The following is a 21,646-nucleotide window of genomic DNA, read 5'->3' as shown; positions in this document are numbered from 1 at the left end:
GTGTACACAGACTGGTAGACATACATGATCTGTTTTATTCAAAATAGTTTGTGGTACCTCTGAAGCTCTATATAAAGGCCAAACAGGGAGAGATTTTCATACATGGTACAGTGACAGTCATCAGACCAAAACCAACTGGAAAATGACTTAGACGATATATCCGTATGATGGTCCCAGTTAGATGATAATTACAACTTTATTTCTAGGATTCATGCAAATGAATGACTTTAAACAGAGACCGGGCGAGGTTAAAAGCCCCATACCACGCCACGATGGTTCCTTTGACAGCCGATTTCTTCCCCTATGCTTCCGTGATCAGAGTTTGTGTTCCGTCTCTAATGATATCGTTGTCGGCGTGGCATTGAACACAATTTTCCTTTCTTCCTTCCTTCCTTTTTCTAAGCTATTTTCAGGTAAGGAAATAATGGTCAGATATGATTATTTTTTCATTTCTACTAACAGCCCGCACATTATAAAAATATTTTAAGCTCATGGCAACGGCTCACTACGGCGGTCGCCCGTCTCAAGGCAATCATTACGAAATAATTCATTACCAACTGAGGACTATGAAGTCAAACGCATTTGGCCTCATTGTTTACTTACATTCTTTATGATAGCGGTGTAGCAGCTGCTCGTTCAGTACCGTCCTCAGCGCATTCTTCGACGTGTGTATCTCGTTGGACTAGGTGCCGTGGGCTTGTTAATGAATCTTCTCTCAGACGATCTAAGTGCATGGCCCCAAGTTCTACTGCGTAGCCTTTGTGCGTTGAATGTTTCTCGTAAGTTTCAATCCGGGACGATAAATTCCTTTCGCCTACTGTGACGCCTGTTTCGAAGTTTTCTCGTTCGCTTTTCAGGGCACCACAACTTGCTACACCATAAATTGATCCATAACTGTCAATACCCTATGAGATCAAATGTACCTGGGCACAGTCACGTAATTCGGATTTCATTACTAGATGTCACGAGAAGCGGAAACGCCAGTGCAAAAGGAGACGTGGAGTGAAGCGTTGACAGCAGAGAGTCAGTAACAGTTGACTGACTCAGTCCGGAAAGTTCAGTGACTTCTAACGTGGGCTGGTGACTGGATGTCACATGAGTAACAGATTCATCAGGAACGGTTCAACCGTTCTAAAGCTTCTCCAGTCGATTGTTGGTTACTTGACTGTGAATCGGAAAAGTGAGGTAACAAACACAGCTAAATCAAAACCAGACAGGTATCCTGTCCTGAAGGACAGAGACGGTCTAGCGTTGCAGAGGCTGTTCGTAAAAAAGCGGATGAAATCTGCGGAAGGAATCACTCGTGAGTTCCAAAGTGCGACAAGCATCCCGGCTAGCAATGTGCAGAGAAGAGAGTTACAAAGATTCGTGTACAATGGTCGAGCAGCTCCTTGTAAGTCACACACGTCTGTACTCAGTACTAAACGAAGCTTGAGGCAGTGTAAAGAGCGGTGCCAATGGGCGTTGGGCGACTAGAAACGAGTGATTTGGAGTGGCGAATCGTCCTGTACACTGTGGCATTCCGATAGAAGGGTCAGGGCTCAGCGAACGCCTGGAGGACGCTATCAAATGGCTCTGAGCACTATGGGACTTAACATCTGTGGTCATCAGTTCCCTAGAACTTAGAACTACTTAAACCTAACTAACCTAAGGACGTCACACACATCCATGCCCGAGGCATGATTCGAACCTGCGACCGTAGCGATCGCGTGGTTCCAGACTGAAGCGCCTAGAACCGACGGTACAGAAGACCTCGTTGTTTGGTCCTCTCTCTCGAATCAACCAACCAACTTACCACCATCGGGTGTGGAAATAATTAGCGTTGTAATTCTCTGTGAGAGATAGAACGGCCACAACACTAATTTAGTGTTGTTGTGTTTGGTTTGTTAGCAGGTCTGGTAGGATATATAAGGGGCGTGAACAAAGTTAGATTGGAGTGATTACTGTGAGCGAGACAGAGATGCCGCGAACTCGTTTGAGACACAGTGATCGGTGTCTAACAAAGTTTGAATGGGTCCTAGTTGTGGGTCCTCATTTGGCCGGCTGTTGCAATCGTGCCACATACAGATTTGTGGGGCATTTGCATATTAAAGCGGTCCGATGTTGGTCCGCATGTGAGCGTGAGAGACTCGTCGTCATCGTTACGATCGACCACGTCAGACCACCGCAAACGAAGATCGCCATGCTGTTCACCAGGCGCGCCGTAGGCCCTGCACATCTGTGACTGCGGCCTGAGAACAAGTTCAAATGGTTCAAATGGCTCTGAGCACTATGGGACTTAACATCTATGGTCATCAGTCCCCTAGAACTTGGAACTACGTAAACCTAACTAACCTAAGGACATCACACAACACCCAACCATCACGAGGCAGAGAAAATCCCTGACCCGGGCGTGGGAAGCGAGAACGCTACCGCACGACCACGAGATGCGGGCAAGAACAAGTAAGGGACTGCGTGCAACATTCTGTATCAGCCAGCGCCTTTCTTCAGAGACAAGCAGTAGCAGCCATTAGGAGCAGAACACAAACGGTTGCGTTCAGAGTGGTGCCGTCAGCAGGACGCGTGTTAGATTCCGCCTGGTCGTCGGAGTGCGTAGATTTTGGCGAACGACGAAAACGGCTAGAAATGAATGTTCGAATATTAATACTCTACACCCGATGGTAACCAGCTCGGTAAACCTTTCCACTCAGCGCATCACATGACATTAACAGAGGCTGGCAGCAAATCAGAATACTTTACCGGTTGCTGGAAACACTGGCCAGTGGTGTAAGTAAACCTCCCCCTAAGAGCGGAACGGAATGGAAGCCCGCGGCCTCGGGTTCAGCAAGTGGTCAGCGCCGCGCCTGACGCTTCCGGGTTCGAGAGGCAGCAGGCAGTGGCAGACGCGAAAGCGCACGGCGCGGCGGCGACCCGTCGTCACCACGGCGCCGGCATCAAAGCGCGGCTGCAGCCACCGCTGGTGGCGGTGGTTACGTCTGCGCTGCGCGGCCAGCCGGCCTTTGCAGATGAGAGCCGTGGCGAGTGAGTGCCGGCTCAGACGGACTTTGCACACAGCACAGTCGCAGGACGACGCCGGCGGCTGCTTTTGTGCCGCAGCCGTTTCTGATCTTCACCTCTGTCCCCGGCACTCCACGCCACCAGCTGACGTAATGCCGAGACTGCGCCTGCACAGAGGTCTCTGGCACGTTCGCACGTCAAATGCATCCCACTGCTTCTGTCATCGCATTGCTCCTATCTCCCCTTCCCACATTCACCTTAACACCTAGCTTTGCAAACTTTTGCCATTGCACAGGATGTAACAGAAGGACACCGAGAAATTTCGATGAATTGTAAATGTTATCTTGGGATAGTAGCTAGCAAACCCCAAATTCGAGGAATAATATGGACAAACAAAAGCACACCCACCCACACCCATATATATATTTGGGGACATATGTTTATATGAACTTTTTTCTTTTAGTTTTACTTGTAGGATAACATATTGAAATATTTAAAAAAAGGTACGGCCAAACTAACAGGAAACATTCCTCACACACAAATAAAGAAAAGATGTTATGTGGACATGTGACCGGAAACGCTTAATTCCCATGTTAAAGCTCATTTTAGTTTCGTCACCTACGCTAAATGGAGCACGTTATCATTTCATACGGCATAATCTACCTGTTCTGCTAGAATATGTGCCTTTACAAGTACGACACAACATGTGGTTCATGTACGATGGACCTCCTGCACATTTCAGTTGAAGTGTTCGTACGCTTCTCAACAATAGTTTAGGTGACCGATGGATTGGTAGAGGCGGACCAATTCCATGGCCTCCACGCTCTCCAGACCGCAACCCTCTTGACTTTCATTTATGGGGGCATTTGAAAGCTCTTGTCTACGCAACCCCGGTACCAAATGTAGAGGCTCTTCGTGCTCGTATTGTGGACGGCTGTGATACAATGCGCCATTCTCCAGGGCTGCATCAGCGCATCAGGGATTCCATGCGACGGAGGGTGGATGTATGAACATTTCCTGTAACAAAGTGTTTGAAGTCACGCTGGTACGTTCTGTTGCTGTGTAATTCCATTCCATGATTAATGTGATTTAAAGAGAAGTAACAAAATGAGCTGTAACATGGAAAGTAAGCGTTTCCGGACACATGTCCACATAAGATATTTTCTTTCTTTGTGTGTGAGGAATGTTTCCTGAAAGTTTGGTCGTACCCTTTTGTAACACCATATATATATATATATATATATATATATATATATATATATATATATATATATATAGGTAGGATGATTCACCAAGATATGCAAATATTTTAATATGTTATCCTACAAGTAAAACTAAAGAAAGGAAGTTCATACAAACATAGGTCCGCAAATGTTAAGTTACGGAGATATGGCTAATAAAATATTTTGTCTGAAATGTAGCAACTTCTCTAATATGAAGCTATCACAAAACTGTACGAGTTTAAAGGAAAGCACGATTTTCATTTATGTTGTTACTGATGTGGTGACAAAAGCAGATTACAGGGTACCTGACGGCTCAACACAAAAGTTTTGTCTCAAGTACAGATAGTGTTGAGGATCAGTGGACAAAGTTCAAAACCATCGTACAATATGCGTTAGATGAGTATGTGTCAAGCAAGATCGTAAGAGATGGGAAAGAGCCACCGTGGTACAACAACCGAGTTAGAAAACTGCTGCGGAAGCAAAGGGAACTTCACAGCAAACATAAACATAGCCAAAGCCTTGCAGACAAACAAAAATTACGCGAAGCGAAATGTAGTGTGAGGAGGGCTATGCGAGAGGCTTTCAATGAATTCGAAAGTAAAGTTCTATGTACTGACTTGGCAGAAAATCCTAAGAAATTTTGGTCCTATGTCAAAGCGGTAGGTGGATCAAAACAAAATGTCCAGACACTCTGTGACCAAAATGGTACTGAAACAGAGGATGACAGACTAAAGGCCGAAATACTAAATGTCTTCTTCCAAAACTGTTTCACAGAGGAAGACTGCACTGTGCTTCCTTCTCTAGATCGTCGCACAGTTGACAAAATGGTAGATATCGAAATAGACGACAGAGGGATAGAGAAACAATTAAAATGGCTCAAAAGAGGAAAGGCCGCTAGTCCTGATGGGATACCAGTTCGATTTTACACAGAGTACGCAAAGGAACTTGCCCCCCCTTCTTGCAGCGGTGTACCGTAGGTCTCTAGAAGAGCGAAGCGTTCCAAAGGATTGGAAAAGGACACAGGTCATCCCCGTTTTCAAGAAGGGACGTCGAACAGATGTGCAGAACTATAGACCTATATCTCTAACGTCGATCAGTTGTAGAATTTTGGAACACGTATTATGTTCGAGTATAATGTCTTTTCTGGAGACTAGGAATCTACTCTGTAGGAATCAGCATGGATTTCGAAAAAGACGGTCGTGTGAAACCCAGCTCGCGCTATTCGTCCACGAGACTCAGAGGGCCTTAGACACGGGTTCACAGGTACATTCCGTGTTTCTTGACTTCCGCAAGGCGTTTGACACAGTTCCCCACAGTCGTTTAATGAACAAAGTAAGAGCATACGGACTATCAGATCAATTGTGTGATTGGATTGAGGAGTTCCCAGATAACAGAACGCAGCATGTCATTCTCAATGGAGAGATGTCTTCCGAAGTAAGAGTGATTTCAGGTGTGCCGCAGGGGAGTGTCATAGAACCGTTGCTATTCACAATATACGTAAATGATCTGGTGGATGACATCGGAAGTTCACTGAGGCATTTTGCAGATGATGCTGTGGTGTATCGAGAGGTTGCAACAATGGAAAATTGTACTGAAATGCAGGAGGATCTGCAGAGAATTGACGCATGGTGCACGGAATGGCAATTGAATCTCAATGTAGACAAGTGTAATGTGATGCGAATACATAGAACGATAGGTCCCTTATCATTTAGCTACAAAATATCAGGTCAGCAACTGGAAGCAGTTAATTCCATAAATTATCTGGGAGTACGCATTAGGAGTGATTTAAAATGGAATGATCATATAAAGTTGATCGTTGGTAAAGCAGATGCCAGACTGAGATTCATTGGAAGAATCCTAAGGAAATGCAATCCGACAACAAAGGAAGTAGGTTACAGTGCGCTTGTTCGCCCACTGCTTGAATACTGCTCAGAAGTGTGGGATCCGCACCAGATAGGGTTGATAGAAGAGATAGAGAAGATCCAACGGAGAGCAGCGCCCTTCGTTACAGGATCATTTAGTAATCTCGAAAGCGTTACGGAGATGATAGATAAACTCCAGTGGAAGACTCTGCAGGAGAGACGCTCAGTAGCTCGGTACGGGCTTTTGTTAAGGTTTCGAGAACATACCTTCACCGAAGAGTCAAGCAGTATATTGCTCCCTCCTACGTATATCTCGCGAAGAGACCATGAGGATAAAATCAGAGAGATTAGAGCCCACACAGAAGCATACCGACAATCCTTCTTTCCAAGAACAATACGAGACAGGAATAGAAGGGAGAACCGATAGAGGTTCTCAGGGTACCCTCCGCCACACACCGTCAGGTGGCTTGCGGAGTATGGATGTAGATGTAGAATCTCATAAAACATGCCTCAGACGTGTATATGCAGTAGTGTACAGAATATCCAGAGAAGCAAAGATTATTATACAAGTAAATTTGTTTAGTTTCGGCTAAGAATGTAGAAACGTTTACGTCATTGTTGTCAACCGTTAGTGAGTTATTGTGAATGTATTGTGAAATGGAAAAAAATGGGAATACTGTGTGGCTAAGGCCTCACGTAGGGAAGACCGTTCGCCTGGTGCATGTCTTTCGAGTTGAAGCCACTTCGGCGACTTGCTTGTCAATGGGGATGAAATGATGATGATAAGGACAACACAACACCCAGTCCCTGAGCGATAAAGTCTCCGACCCAGCCAGAAATCGAACCCGGGCCAGTAGTTATGACTTTCTGTCGCGTTGACCACTCAACTACCAGGAGCGAACTATTGTGAAATTGTATGTACACTGTACAACTTCCTTAACACTGAACTTCGTTTTTCCGGTTTAACATGAATTCACGTATGCTATGATATTAATAAAAGCAGGCTATCTGACATATTCGTACACTTTCAGTTAACGTTATTAGCATCATTTTTCCATAATTAAATTCTCTAGAACGTCTGTTGAAAACTTTGTGCAATTGACTGGAATTTAAACAAAAACAAATTCGGCCAAGTAGTTAACCAATTAAAAGTCTTACGGAATTACGTCTTTGCTTCTCTGGATGTTCTGAAAAACTACTGCAGATACACGTCTGAGATATGTTTTATTAGATTCAACAGTTCAATAACAACAAAACAAATGGATATCGTGCTTTACTTTAACTTCGTACAGTTTTGCGATGGCTTCATACTAGCGAAGTAGCCGTAACTGCGTAACCAAACATTTGCGGACTATATTTATGTGAACTTTTTTGTTTAGTTTTTGTTGTAGAACAACATATTAAAATATTTGCATATCTTCGTGAATCACCCTACATATTTAAGAAATGTTCTCCAAGTCCTTTTCGAAAGCTGTTTCTACAGGAAAGTAGGTGTCGTAATTCAGCACCTACAAGCATTAAAAGTTACTAACGCACGTCAGAAAAGTTGACACATTATCTGCTTCGACTTTATCTTAGGGATATATTGACTCAGGCATGTGTAAGCTACCTCATCTTGTCCACCGATAAGCCAAAAAATTATGACCACTGCGACATTGAACGCCGCCTGTTAACGTTGCGGGCACATGATGCGGTAACATGAGTGCGGTAACGTGCCACTGTGAAGAGAGAAACTCCTTGCAGCCCTGTTGAATTTGGCTGTAATTGCAACCATTGCTTCACGTCGGTCCCTTCTTGCCTCTTGCACAGTGTAGCGCTCAACAGCTGATGTAAGTGACCGCGGTCGACCACCTTCTCTCCTTTGGGCAACAGTGCGTGTGCTCAGAAATGCTCAGCATGCACGTGAAACAATTCTACGAGCAGTACCAAACTCCTGCTCTACACTTGTCACGCTTTGTCGTTCACCAGGTTTCCCAAGGATTCTTCCCCGTATGAAGCCATCCAGTTGTTCTTTCCGGGTCATGTTGTAATGTAAAACACTACCACAACGCAACGTGATTTACACACTGTCTTTTCCCGTTTCTCCTAGTTCCCGGTGTTGCGGGTCCAGCCCCATTTAGAGATACAATCACGCTGACGTCACGTGACGTCCAGTTTTCTGTGCACGACTGGGAGACGTCTGGAAACATCCTCCCGCACTTTTACTAATTTCCAATGAGATGTTAATATGTTACTGTAACTATTTCCTCCTCAACTTTAGTAGAGCAGTGTACCACAATTCCTTAGAAATAAATTTTTGAAATCATGGTAAGACTTCACGCTCACCCAGTTCTACGTTACTTTTAGCGTAGTTCTAGCGTTACAATTAAATACAAGGTGTATAACTTTGCTTCCACCGTTTGCCGATAGGTGGCGAGAACGGTAAGTAGCGGTCCAAAGAAACAGATCGCAGACGCCAGGCAGTTAGCTTGGACCTCGGTCAGCATGACCTCATACAAACATTAGTCGATTTGTGTCTACATCGTAAAGTTGTTCTTGATTGAAAACGTCAATTTATGAGAGTAATTCTAGTCATTTGCGGGAGGTGTTACTGTTTTGTTTCAAAATGAAGAAAACAGCGGTTGAGTCTCAACGAATGGTACGTACGGTTAAGACGCTATTAACGAAAGAACATGTCGTGAGTGGTTTCAACGGTTCAAGAACGGTGATTTTAACGTCTTACATTGGCATGGTGGTAGAAGAGAGAAATTTTTCGAAGATGCAGAATTGGAGACATTGCTGAGCGAAGACTCGAGTCAAACACAAGAAGAATTGGCACGATTATTGGGAGTGACACAGCAAACCATTTCAAAACGTCTCAAGGTTATGGGCATGATTGAGAAAGAAGGAACTTTGGTCCCATGTGAGCTGAAACCAAGATACGTTGAACGGCGTTTGTGTTTTTGTGAATAGTTGCTTCAGAGCAAAAACTAAAGGGATTTCTGCCTCGAATTGTGACCGGAGACGAAAAATTGGTTCATTACGATAACCCTAAACGCAAAAAATCATGGAGGTATCCCGGCCATGCTTCCACGTCGACAGACAAATCGAATAGTCACGGCTTCAAGATCATGCTCTGCATATGGTGGGACCAGCTCGGCGTCGTGTACTATGAAGTGTTAAAACCAAGTGAAACAATCACAGGTGCCCGTTATCGAGCGCTTGAGCAGAGCATTAAAAGACAAACGGCCGCAATACAGCGAGAGGTACGATAAAGTAACTTTGCAGCACGACACCGCTTGACTCCACGTTGCAAAAGAGGTCGAAACGTACTTGGAAACGTTAAAATGGTAAGTCCTACCTCACCCGCTGTATTCTCCAGACATTGCTCCATGTGACTATCACCTGTTTAGATCAATGGAGCATGGCCTGGCTGACCAACGCTTCTGATCTCATGAAAGAGTCACAAATTAGATCGATTAGTGGATCACTTCAAAAGATGAATAATTTTTTCGAAGTTGAATTCATACACTGCCCGAAACATGGGAGAAAGTAGTGGCCAGCGATGGAAAATACTTTTAATGTTATATGTGTAACCAATTTGTTTCATTAAAGCCTCAAATGTTGGGGAAAAAACGGCGGAAGCAAAGTTGTACGCCTTGTATCAAAGAGAAATATTTTAGGTTTGAATATCAGTTAAGAGTTTGGCTCACTGTGGGCTGTCGAGTTGACGTTAACAGAGTGACCTCGTACTGAAAATGTTGCCAGGAACTGCGTTCACTTACACAAGAGGTGTTACCTGGGATGATCAGGTTAAAAGGACACCGCAATCATTTTCGGTGGCTCTTTCTTGATTGGCTGCAATTTTACAAGATCCAATCGCATAATTTTGACCACTTGTCCAAAGCCTGAATAACCACATTTTGCAGCGTGGACGACTGCGGGACGTGTGGGAAGGAACTCAGTGTGCATCTGAAAGATAGAGACAGGAATTTAGAGGCAAGCCAACTCCACTGCCATGGCCAGCTGCGGTAGGTTTCTCGGCTGAGGATCCATAGAGTGAACAGCCCGAACGAGGTGGTCCCACAGATTGTCGGTTGGGTTTCAATCCCCGAAACTGGTTAGCGAGGAGAATTTTGTTAGACAGGGGAATGCGTACCACGCGTACACACACACACGCACACACACACACACACACACACACACACACACACACACACACACACTCCGAGCTGTGTGACACGTTGCATTGTTCTGTTGGTAGATGCCGTGGTGCCGAGGAAAACCAAACTGCATGTAGAGGTGGACATGATCCCCAAGGACAGACATGTGCTTATATTGATTCATTATGTTTTCGGAGTGACGAGATCGCCCGGTGAATCCCACGAAAGGATTCACCAGATCAAAACGCTCCCACCTCCAGTCTGTACCCCTCTGATGATGGTTGCATTTTGGTCGCTTTAAGACATTACATGCAGTACACTCCAACGGTAATCTGTCCAATGGAGCATAAAACGAGATTCATCTGGAAAAGACACCTGTCACCACTCAGTAGTATTGTAAAACACTCGTGTTAGCGGAGTGCAAACTCCAGCCTTCGTCGCCGATGAATAGCAGTTAGCACGGGCGCACGTCCGGCGTGCGTAGCTGAGTGTGCCGGCACGGAAGCTCAGCGTGTTCGGTCAGAGGATTAGCTGCCCTCTGTAATTAAAAATACTGAGTTAATCGATCAACAACGAACTTAAACGGATGTCTTACGACGTCCGCCTCGAGCAAATGCAACGAACAAAATCAAACAAAATGAGATTAAAAAAAAAAAAGTGGTCAGCGCGACAGAATGTGAATCCTAAGGGCCGGGCTTCGATTCCCTGCCGGATTGGAGATTTTTCACTGCTCAGGGACTGGGTGTTGTGTTGTCCTAGTCATCATTATTTCATCCCCTACGACGCACAAGTCGCCGAAGTGGCGTCAAATAGACTTGCACCCGGCGAACGGTCTACCCGATGGGAGGCCCTAGTTACACGACAATTACGAGGCGTGTTTTTTAAGTAAGGTCTGTTTTGTTGTAGACACTAGCAGTTCGCGCGCATATCGCAAAGAGGGCGTGTGTCGTGTATCGGCATGCCTCGGGAACAACTGTGCTCAGTTTCAGCTCTGTAGTTAACCTGTACGGTTCTGTTCTGTGCTTTCAAAATGTTTAAGACTATCAACCCGCCTGCCACGTGTAAGGTTCGCTCAGTGATACGGTTTTTGTCAGCAAGGAACCTGTCTGCTGCAGAAATTCATCGACAGATTTGCGAAGTGTACGGTGATACTGTTATGAGTGAAAGAAAAGTGCGTAAGTGGGTATGAGAATTCAAAGAAGGCTGTGACAACGTCCATAATGAGGACCGCTCCGGTCGCCCTCCTTTTATTACAAACGATTTGATGGCTTCAGTTGAAGCGAGGATTCGTGAGAACAGGCGCTTCACAATAACAGGGACCTCAAACATATTTCCTGACGTATCGAGATCAGTGCTTTACAACATTGTTTCTGAACACCTAAAGTTAGGAAACTGTCTCCCGTTGGGTCCCGAAACTCCTAACAGAGGACCACAAAAACCAAATATTTGAGTGTGGGATGAAGTTCTTGACTCGTTATCACAAAGCAGGTGACGGGTACTTGAGTCAGATCGTAACTAGAGACGAAACATGGGTTTCGCTTATCACACCCGAATCTAAGCAACAGAGCATGGAATGGAGACAAACACAATCGCCTGTAAAGGTGAAGGCCAAACAAACTCTGTCCCAGCGCAAAATCATGGTGTCGGTGTTTTGGGTTAGGCATGGTGTTTTGTTGGTCGACTTCATACAACGATGAACCATTACCAGTGCAGAAGCATACTGCCAAACCTTGTGATAGCTGCGCAGAGCGATTCAAAACAAAAGACGCAGCATGCTGAGAAAGGGAATTGTCCTTCTGCATGACAATGCAATACCTCACACTGCAGGTCAGACCCACGATTTATTGGACAGTTTTGGCTGGAAAGCTTTAGACAACCCACCCTACACTCCTGGTCTTGCGGCGAGCGAATACCATCTGTCAAAACTGGCGCTGAGCACTATGTGACTTAACTTCTTTGTGATAACGAGTCAAGAACTTCACCGCACACTCAAATATTTAGGAGTTTCGGGACCCAACGGGAGACAGTTTCCTAAACTTTAGGTGTTCCGAAACAATATTGTCAAGCACTGATTTCTACACGTCAGGAAATTCGTTTGAGAGACCTGTTATTGTGAAGCGCCTGTTCTCACGGCCGGCCGATGAGGCCGAGCGGTTCTAGGCGCTTTAGTCTGGAACCGCGCGGTTCTAGACTGTAGCACCTAGAACCGCACGGCCACTCCGGCCGGTGACTACCATCTGTCCCTCCATCTCAAACAACACCTCAGTGGCAACCGTTACAATGATGACGACGACGTGAAAACAGCAGTTCAAATGGCTCTGAGCACTATGGGACTTAAACTTCTGAGGTCATCAGTCCCCTAGAGCTTGGAACTACTTAAACCTAACTAACCTAAGGACATCACACACGTCCAAGCCTGAGGCAGGAATCGAACCTGCGACCGTAACAGTCGGCCGCGATGGTCTCGCGGTTCTAGGCGCGCAGTACGGAACCGTGCGACTGCTACGGTCGCAGGTTCGAATCCTGCCTCGGGCATGGATGTGTGTGATGTCCTTAGGTTAGTTAGGTTTAAGTAGTTCTAAATTCTAGAGGACTGATGACCACAGCAGTTGAGTCCCATAGTGCTCAGAGCCATTTTTTTGCGACCGTAGCGATCGCGCGGTTCCAGACTGTAGCGCCTAGAACCGCTCGGCCAGCCCGGCCGGCAAACGGTAGTGAACTCTTGGTTATCAGAGTAGGCAGCAAGTTTTTATTAAGAGGGTATGAGAGGTATGAGACGTGTTTGAACAAACTATGTCGAAAAATAGAGGAAGTATGTATTTTAAGAAAATAAATTAACTTTCTTTAAAAATAACCTTTCGTTGTGTTCTTATGTTCAAACGGACCATACTTAAAAAACACGCCTCGTACATTTAGCACGGGTGCACGAACCAGGCATCTGTTGCAGACGCCCATACGCAGCAATGTTTGCTGAACGGAGACACTGTTGGCAGTCGCTTAGTGCATCTGGGCGGTCAGCTGCTCAACGGTCAGACGTCTATTCGCCTATACACCCTGTGGTGCACAGTTGTCACAGGTTTTGGACAGCGCCATTTTACCACGCATGGTATACCAAGGTGACGCGGGAACAGTTTACAAAGTTGGCCGCTTTGGAAATGCTTCCGCCATAAGCTTAAAAGTCAATGATCGTTCCCTTTTGGAAGTCAGATAAATCGCTCCGCATTCGCAACGACTGCACAGTTATCCACGTTCCCCCGACGTGCTGTATGTACCCTCCACTGCTATTACTGCCATCTGTAGTGTGTGAATTGTTATTACAGGCTGACGTCATACATAGGTGCTGCTGCCATTAGTGTGACTGGACCGTGTATGAATAGTAGAGCGCCGATTACCCGAAGTAATTGGGGGACATGGGTGTTCGGGTAATCGAACTGTACATGTTTATTTGCCAAAAAGAAGTACTGTACAGTAAATTTATTCATAAAAACAGGCATCTCTTTTAGTATTACAAAGTAACATACAAAGGCAACTACAGTAGGAATACAGGGTGAGTCACCTAACGTTACCGCTGGATATATTTCGTGAACCACATCAAATACTGACGAATCGAGTCCACAGACCGAACGTGAGGAGAGGGGCTAGTGTAATTGGTTAATACAAACCACACAAAAATGCACGGAAGTATGTTTTTTAACACAAACCTACGTTTTTTAAAAATGGAACCCCGTTTGTTTTGTTAGCACATCTGAACATATAAACAAATACGTAATCAGTGCAGTTTGTTGCATTGTAAAATGTTAATTACATCCGCAGATATTGTAACCTAAAGTGGGGGCTTGAGTACCACTCCTCCGCTGTTCGATCGTCTGTATCGGAGAGCACCAAATTACTTAAAGATGCAAAGGGAACGGTGTTTGACCTTAGGTACAGAAGAGACTGGAACAGCACATTACGTCAACATGCTAACAGCTTTTTATTGGTCTTTTTCAGTGCCGCACATGTACATTACCATGAGGGGTGAGGTACACGTACGCACGTGGTTTCCGTTTTCAATTACGGAGTGGAATAGTGTGTGTCCCGACATGTCAGGCCAATAGATGTTCAATGTGGTGGCCATCATTTGCTGCACACAATTACAATCTCTGGTGTAATGAATGTCGTACACGCCGCAGTACATCTGGAGTAATGTCGCCGCAGGCTCCCACAATACGTTGTTTCATATCCTCTGGGGTTGTAGGCACATCACGGTACACATTCTCCTTTAACGTACCGCACAGAAAGAAGTCCAGAGGTGTAAGATCAGGAGAACGGGCTGGCCAATTTATGCGTCCTCCACGTCTTATGAAACGCCCGTCGAACATCCTGTCAAGGGTCAGCCTAGTGTTAATTGCGGAATATGGAGGTGCACCATCATGCTGATATCACATACGTCGACGCGTTTACAGTGGGACATTTTCGAGCAACGTTGGCAGATCATTCTGTAGAAACGCAATGTATGTTGCAGCTGCTTGGGTCCCTGCAATGAAGTGAGGACCAATGAGGTGGTCGCCAATGATTCCGCACCATACATTTACAGTCCACGGTCGCTGTCGCTCTACTTGTCTGAGCCAGCGAGGATTGTCCACGGACCAGTAATGCATGTTCCGTAGATTCACTGCCCCGTGGTTTGTGAAACCCGCTTCATCGGTAAACAGGTAGAACTGCAACGCATTCTCTGTTAATGCCCATTGACAGAATTGCACTCGATGATTAAAGTCATCACCATGTAATTGCTGATGTAACGACACATGAAACGGGTGAAAGCGGTGACGATGCTTTATGCGCATGGCACTACTTTGACTCAGTCCACCGGCTCTCTGAATGTCCCGTGTACTCGTGTGTGGGTTCATGGCAACAGCAGCTAACACACCAACTGCACCCGCTTCTCCTGTGACGGGCCTGTTACGGACCCGTTTGCGTGCTACGACCATACCTGTTGCATACAGTTGGCGGTAGATGTTTTGCAATGTGCGGGACGTTGGATGCTCTCTGTCCGGGTACCGTTCTGCACACACCCTGCAGGCTTGAGCTGCATTTCGTCGACACTCGCCATAGATGAGTATCATCTCACCCTTTTCAGAGTTCGAATACACCATGATCACAGTTCCTACAACACTACACTATCACAGACGTCTGGTAACACGGTGTATTACAGTTGGTCTGCGTGCGGAGACGAATGCAGAATAAGAATAGCAGCAAGCGCTACATGCGGACACTGCGACAGTTAGACCAAACCACAACAGTGCACTACAGCCACACTCGTAAACAAGGTCATCATCGTAAACATGTCCCTGCAGATGCTGCTCGCCGACCGTGGCCCGTGTTTGTTACAACACGCAACTGAACGTCGGAGGTTTCAAGTGCCAACTTTAGGTTACAATATCCCCGGATGTAATTAACATTTTACAATGCAACAAACGGCACTGATTACGTATTTGTTTATACGTTCAGATGTGCTAACAAAACTAACTTTGCTTCCATTTAAAAAAACGTAGGTTTGTGTTAAAAAAACATACTTCCGTGCATTTTTGTATGGTTTGTATTAACCAATTACACCAGCCCCTCTCCTCACGTTCAGTCTCTGGCATCGGTTCGTCAATCTTTGATGTGGTTTACGAAATATATCCAGCGGTAACGTTAGGTGACTCACACTGTATATAGTATGCGGCACAGTGCATGAAACAAAAATATATACATATTACATACACATTATTCATGAACAATACACACAGTATAACAAAATTAACGTTTAAAAAAATCCTTTATTTTGGTCTGTCTAAGCAAGCCTACACGCTTACGAGCAGCTAAGTCACGTACTTTTTTCATTACAGATATCTGAAACTGGTCACTTTCATCTTGTGCTTCAAACCATCGCAAGGCAGTAACTAAACAAGTGAACGCCTCAGAAGCTGTTGGTATACTTTCATCTTCACTTTCTGGAGCGCTGATTGATGAGATGCTGGCGGCGTCATCTTTATCAGTGACGACGTTTACAATCTCGCTGTCCTGCATGATTTGGTGTCCTGGATCTGCACCATCGATATTCATCCATTCATGAACGTCTTCTTCATCACATTCGTGGCAATCTTTTTCTTTTAGCATACCGAGAATTTCGGTCATATCATTCTGTTCGTCATTTTCAATCATACCTTGCGGGAAACTTGGTTTAGGAGTGAGGTGGATGATGGACGGTAGAGTGGGAGAGTAACAGGTGCGAGCGAGTACACAGTTCGGTTAAGCGGCCGTTCGGTTGACCGACGTTCGGATAATCGGCGCTCTACTGTACTAATTTCGACCCACAGCTATTTTTGTCAAATTTTGCTCTATGCGAAGTGCCATATCGTGCTGTGACCGTATTACTGGATTTGGTTTTGTTTCCTTAGCATCCTGTGAACGTTACCGTGAATACTCGTCACAGGATTTCAAACGGGTATTCGTAAGGAGAGTAATTTGCAAGTGCGTCGGCGTGAAATCCGGAAATGATGAAATGCTTAGATTGCGGCTGTGCCATCCGGGGCGCGGCGCGCTCTCGAAGTGATCCGGATTGATTTGCCGAGCGGCTGCCGAGTGCGCCAGTGGCATGACGTTCGCTAAGTGCAGCGGTGCGCGGCGCGCCCATTACGCGGCCCCTCTGCATGTGGGGCCCGGCCGCCTCATTCGCGGCCCCAATTACACCACGTGGCAGCCGCATTCCGCTCGGCGCGGCTTGTTCCGCACGCCACTGCCACTGTCGCCAGCAATTCGCCGCGCGCGCGCAGGCACTGGCGCGCCAGCCAGCTCTTTCAGTCCGCAGGCCGCGCTGCCGCGGAACGTAAAACAGCTGAGAGATGGCGCGCCACTGGCGCTCGCTGCACCCCTCCTGTTTCGTAGCGAAGTAGTCGGAATGTTCCATTCCGCCTGCTTGGCCGCCTAAAGAGCCGCCAACGATTTTCCATTTCCGGCATACTCATCGAGAGAAGCAACGAGAAAGTTCTGTTTCATCTGCTACTGCCAGTCCGTATTCGCTAGTGGGCTGTAGCCTGGGTTCTTCTCTCACACACAGCGCCTGTAAACTGAGTGGCTCCCCTCTGATCAGTAATCCTGGTACACAGCAGAGCTGGCAGCAGCAGAGATGGGCAAACTCGTTCATCCTTGGGAACTAGTTCACTGCTGATCGTTATTTTTTGGGAACCGTTTTTATTCGTTCACCGTTCATTTGTGCTTCGTATATGGTTCTTATGAAAAACTGAAAACTAGTAGTGTAGGTGACTGAAGGATGGAGGGCACCAAGAGGAGGCACTTGCCTCCCCCTTGGAGTATAGAGTTTTTATTCAGTACTGAATTCTTACACACTTTTAGAGGTAATTTCTGTGATTCTGCAGAACCTCTCGTTTAGCCAACTGTAGCCTTGTGTGGCTGATCGCAGGGAAATAATATAGGGCGGCTCACGGAAAACCTGCCCCGGGTACAGTCTGCTCGCCAATTACGGATGATGTGTTGCCCATTACGAACAGATACAACAAGCAGACAAACATGTAATAATTAGACAGTGAAGAAATAACAAGCTAATGCAAGCAACAATTGGGAAACAATCGATCACGATGTGAAGAGAGCTGGAGAAGAGAACATGAAAATCTCACGCGACGCGCATGGGCTATAGCACATGGAGTCTTGCAAACCTGTTGGTGGCTGTTTCCCAATTTAATAGACCTCAAGTGTCTTGTATAAAATTGTTCGTTTCGACTTCCTCCACATAGGTATGCTACGTTGTTAACAATAATCGTTTACACCCTATATATATTTAACGTTGTGTCTGAGTTCGTAGGCGAAGTAGAGACTTTATGGAAGCATAAAATAAAATGTGGTTTTCTTATACTTGCGTCACACGCTTGATAAAAATTAGGTTCTTTATGTTGCATTATTAAAGTTAATGCAGCAGTAATAATAATAATTAAGTTCGCAGTAGTAAAGTTTTTGGTTTGAAACCTTCTTCTGGACAAATGTTTTTGAGATAATAAGTAAATACGATTTTATGGCAATTTATGTCTTTTTCTACTTAGCCAAAATGATCGACAACCCACTTTTTATTTTTTATTTTTTATTTATTTATATATTATTTTTTGTCAAAGAAACCAAACTAGCAGGTAATGCAAATTGGAAACAACCAAACTTAAAAATAATTAGAGTCTTCCAAAATGTAATGTTCTGTATGTGAAAGATGCACTAAAATTGTTTTACATGAATTTTCTTACACTAAAAATTAAGCAAATTATCGAAAGTTAGCTGCTAAATCAAGTCGATGAAACCAAAAAATACATGAATAACAAAAAAACTTGCCTTCTTATGTCTTCTGCTGTTCATCGATATAATGAAGTGAGCTGATAGCCCATTTGTTAGCTGAAAAGACGTACCTATTACATACAACGTAATTTTTACAGGGTGTTTCAAAAATGACCGGTATATTTGAAACGGCAATAAAAACTAAACGAGCAGCGATGAAATATTCCGTTTGTTGCAATATGCTTGCGACAACAGTACATTTTCAGGCGGACAGACTTTCGAAATTACAGTAGTTACAATTTTCAACAACAGATGGCGCTGCAAGTGATGTGAAAGATATAGAACACAACGCAGTCTGTGGGTGCGCCATTCTGTACGTCGTCTTTCTGCTGTAAGCGTGTGCTGTTCACAACGTGCAAGTGTGCTGTGGACAACATGGTTTATTCCTTAGAACAGAGGATTTTTCTGGTGTTGGAATTCCACTGCCTAGAACACAGTGTTGTTGCAACAAGACGAAGTTTTCAACGGAGGTTTAATGTAACCAAAGGACCGAAAAGCGATACAATAAAGGATCTGTTTGAAAAATTTCAACGGATTGGGAACGTGACGGATGAACGTGCTGGAAAGGTAGGGGGACCGCGTACGGCAACCACAGAGGGCAACGCGCAGCTAGTGCAGCAGGTGATCCAACAGCGGCCTCGGGTTTCCGTTCGCCGTGTTGCAGCTGCGGTCCAAATGACGCCAACGTCCACGTATCGTCTCATGCGCCAGAGTTTACACCTCTATCCATACAAAATTCAAACGCGGCAACCCCTCAGCGCCGCTACCATTGCTGCACGAGAGACATTCGCTAACGATATAGTGCACAGGGTTGATGACGGCGGTATGCATGTGGGCAGCATTTGGTTTACTGACGAAGCTTATTTTTACCTGGACGGCTTCGTCAATAAACAGAACTGGCGCATATGGGGAACCGAAAAGCCCCATGTTGCAGTCCCATCGTCCCTGCATCCTCAAAAAGTACTGGTCTGGGCCGCCATTTATTCCAAAGGAATCATTGGCCCATTTTTCAGATCCGAAACGATTACTGCATCACGCTATCTGGACATTCTTCGTGAATTTGTGGCGGTACAAACTGCCTTAGACGACACTGCGAACACCTCGTGGTTTATGCAAGATGGTGCCCGGACACATCGCACGGCCGACGTCTTTAATTTCCTGAATGAATATTTCTATGATCGTGTGATTGCTTTGGGCTATCCGAAACATACAGGAAGCGGCGTGGATTGGCCTCCCTATTCGCCAGACATGAACCCCTGTGACTTCTTTCTGTGGGGACACTTGAAAGACCAGGTGTACCGCCAGAATGCAGAAACAATTGAACAGCTGAAGCAGTACATCTCATCTGCATGTGAAGCCATTCCGCCAGACACGTTGTCAAAGGTTTCGGGTAATTTCATTCAGAGACTACGCCATATTATTGCTACGCATGGTGGATATGTGAAAAATATCGTACTATAGAGTTTCCCAGACCGCAGCGCCATCTGTTGTTGACAATTGTAACTACTGTAATTTCGAAAGTTTGTCTGCCTGAAAATGTACTGTTGTCCCAAGCATATTGCAACAAACGGTGTATTTCTATCGCTGTTCGTTTAGTTTGTATTGCCGTTTCAAATATACCGGTCATTTTTGAAACACGCTGTATGTGATTTACGTAACTGTAAAATACTTTTTGATTACCGGTCGTGGACGCTGAATAGCCGGACCCAAGTGCAAGAACAGTTTGGAACACATGTAAAACAGACGAGCGCAGTGAAGGAAACGAACAACTGGGTGCTGAACTAACTAGGAGCAGTCGGCAGTGGAACTGAGACAGGTGGTCCTGCGAAGAACGACGAGTGCGGCCGAGGGAGTCCGAGACTGAGACGAGCACGCGACCGAGGCTGGAACGAGAACTGCCGAAGTGACCGCCGCGACCGAATTGAACTAGTGAACTATGAACCGATCGTTCCTCGTTCCTGGGAACTATAAGTAGGCTGCCGCGACCGAAGTGAACTATGAACCGATCGTTCCTTGGAATTCGTTCCTCGGTCCATTCGTTCATATTGGTGAACCGTTCCTTTGCACCCGTTCGTTCGCGAACAACCCATCTCGAGGCAGCAGCACATCACACCATCCCTACACCGACACACTCCACACCCGATCTGCGCACAACTTCATCCGACTCCCTTTTCAACCAACAAAATCCACTCGGATATTTATCCCTCCAGGAAATTGTAAGGCGCGGTTCTTACTGAGGCTATATGATATGCGACAGGACAGCAGGTCGTGTAACATGATGCTTATCAGTGCGACAATCGTGCTCCTATAGGAGCTATATGAAAAGTAACACAGCAGACAACAACAGCTTCTAATGTAGTGCACTGCTTCCAGCCTCATTGCAGCCAACATCCAAATAAGTATACAGTTCTGACAATACCAACCATGACCTCCTCCTTCTGTGCAGATGCACACATATTCCCCAAACTCTTAGTCTTCCACGACTAATGAGTGCGTTGGGGTGGGACACTACGAATGTAGTGTGTTTACATACAAGGTGAGAATGTGTGCCTCGCGGGAAGCGTGCAAGGGATAATTCCCTGCAGTTGCTCTGTACTCTGTGCCCTCGGTGGCTCAGATGGATAGAGCGTCTGCCTTGTAAGCAGGAGATCCCGGGTCGAGTCCCGGTCGAGGCACACATTTTCACCTGTCCCCGTTGATATATATCAACGCCCCTTAGCAGCAGCTAGTATTACTATAATTCTAACATCCAGGTATGTCAGATACGTACTGGAAACCTGAAAATGTGGTATCATGTATCGATACCACCCCACGGGTGTCAAAGGTGGCAATGGAATTGCTAGTTTCCATCAGATATCGATAGCGGTCACGCGGGATCTAACGAACTCAGTGGTGCATGATCGCTTTGCCACACAAGCATTGGCTCTGGACAATGAATGCCATCTGCAAGTGCTATAGAGGATGGCCAGTGGCAGCCACACAGCCTATTCTCGCTTGGAGCCACTTCGCTATGTGACAGTACATAGATGGAACCTAGTGTGGCTGTGAAACCAAGAGAGCCGCA

General features: G+C 45.6%; 1 protein-coding gene and 1 non-coding gene across 2 annotated transcripts in view; both read left to right on the top strand.

The window, feature by feature from the left end:
- LOC126338532 (serine-rich adhesin for platelets-like) overlaps positions 1-21,646 on the top strand; it is a 2,400,280-nt gene that overhangs the window by 353,673 nt on the left and 2,024,961 nt on the right. The window lies entirely within an intron of this gene.
- Positions 21,184-21,257, top strand: Trnat-ugu (transfer RNA threonine (anticodon UGU)). Its single transcript has one exon. It is a non-coding gene; the product is annotated as a tRNA-Thr (tRNA).

This window comes from Schistocerca gregaria, chromosome 1 (genome assembly GCF_023897955.1).
Source record: "Schistocerca gregaria isolate iqSchGreg1 chromosome 1, iqSchGreg1.2, whole genome shotgun sequence".
Taxonomy (NCBI): Eukaryota; Metazoa; Arthropoda; class Insecta; order Orthoptera; family Acrididae; genus Schistocerca; species Schistocerca gregaria.
Note: the sequence above shows the minus strand (reverse complement) of the source record. Positions and strands in the feature narration are given on the sequence as shown.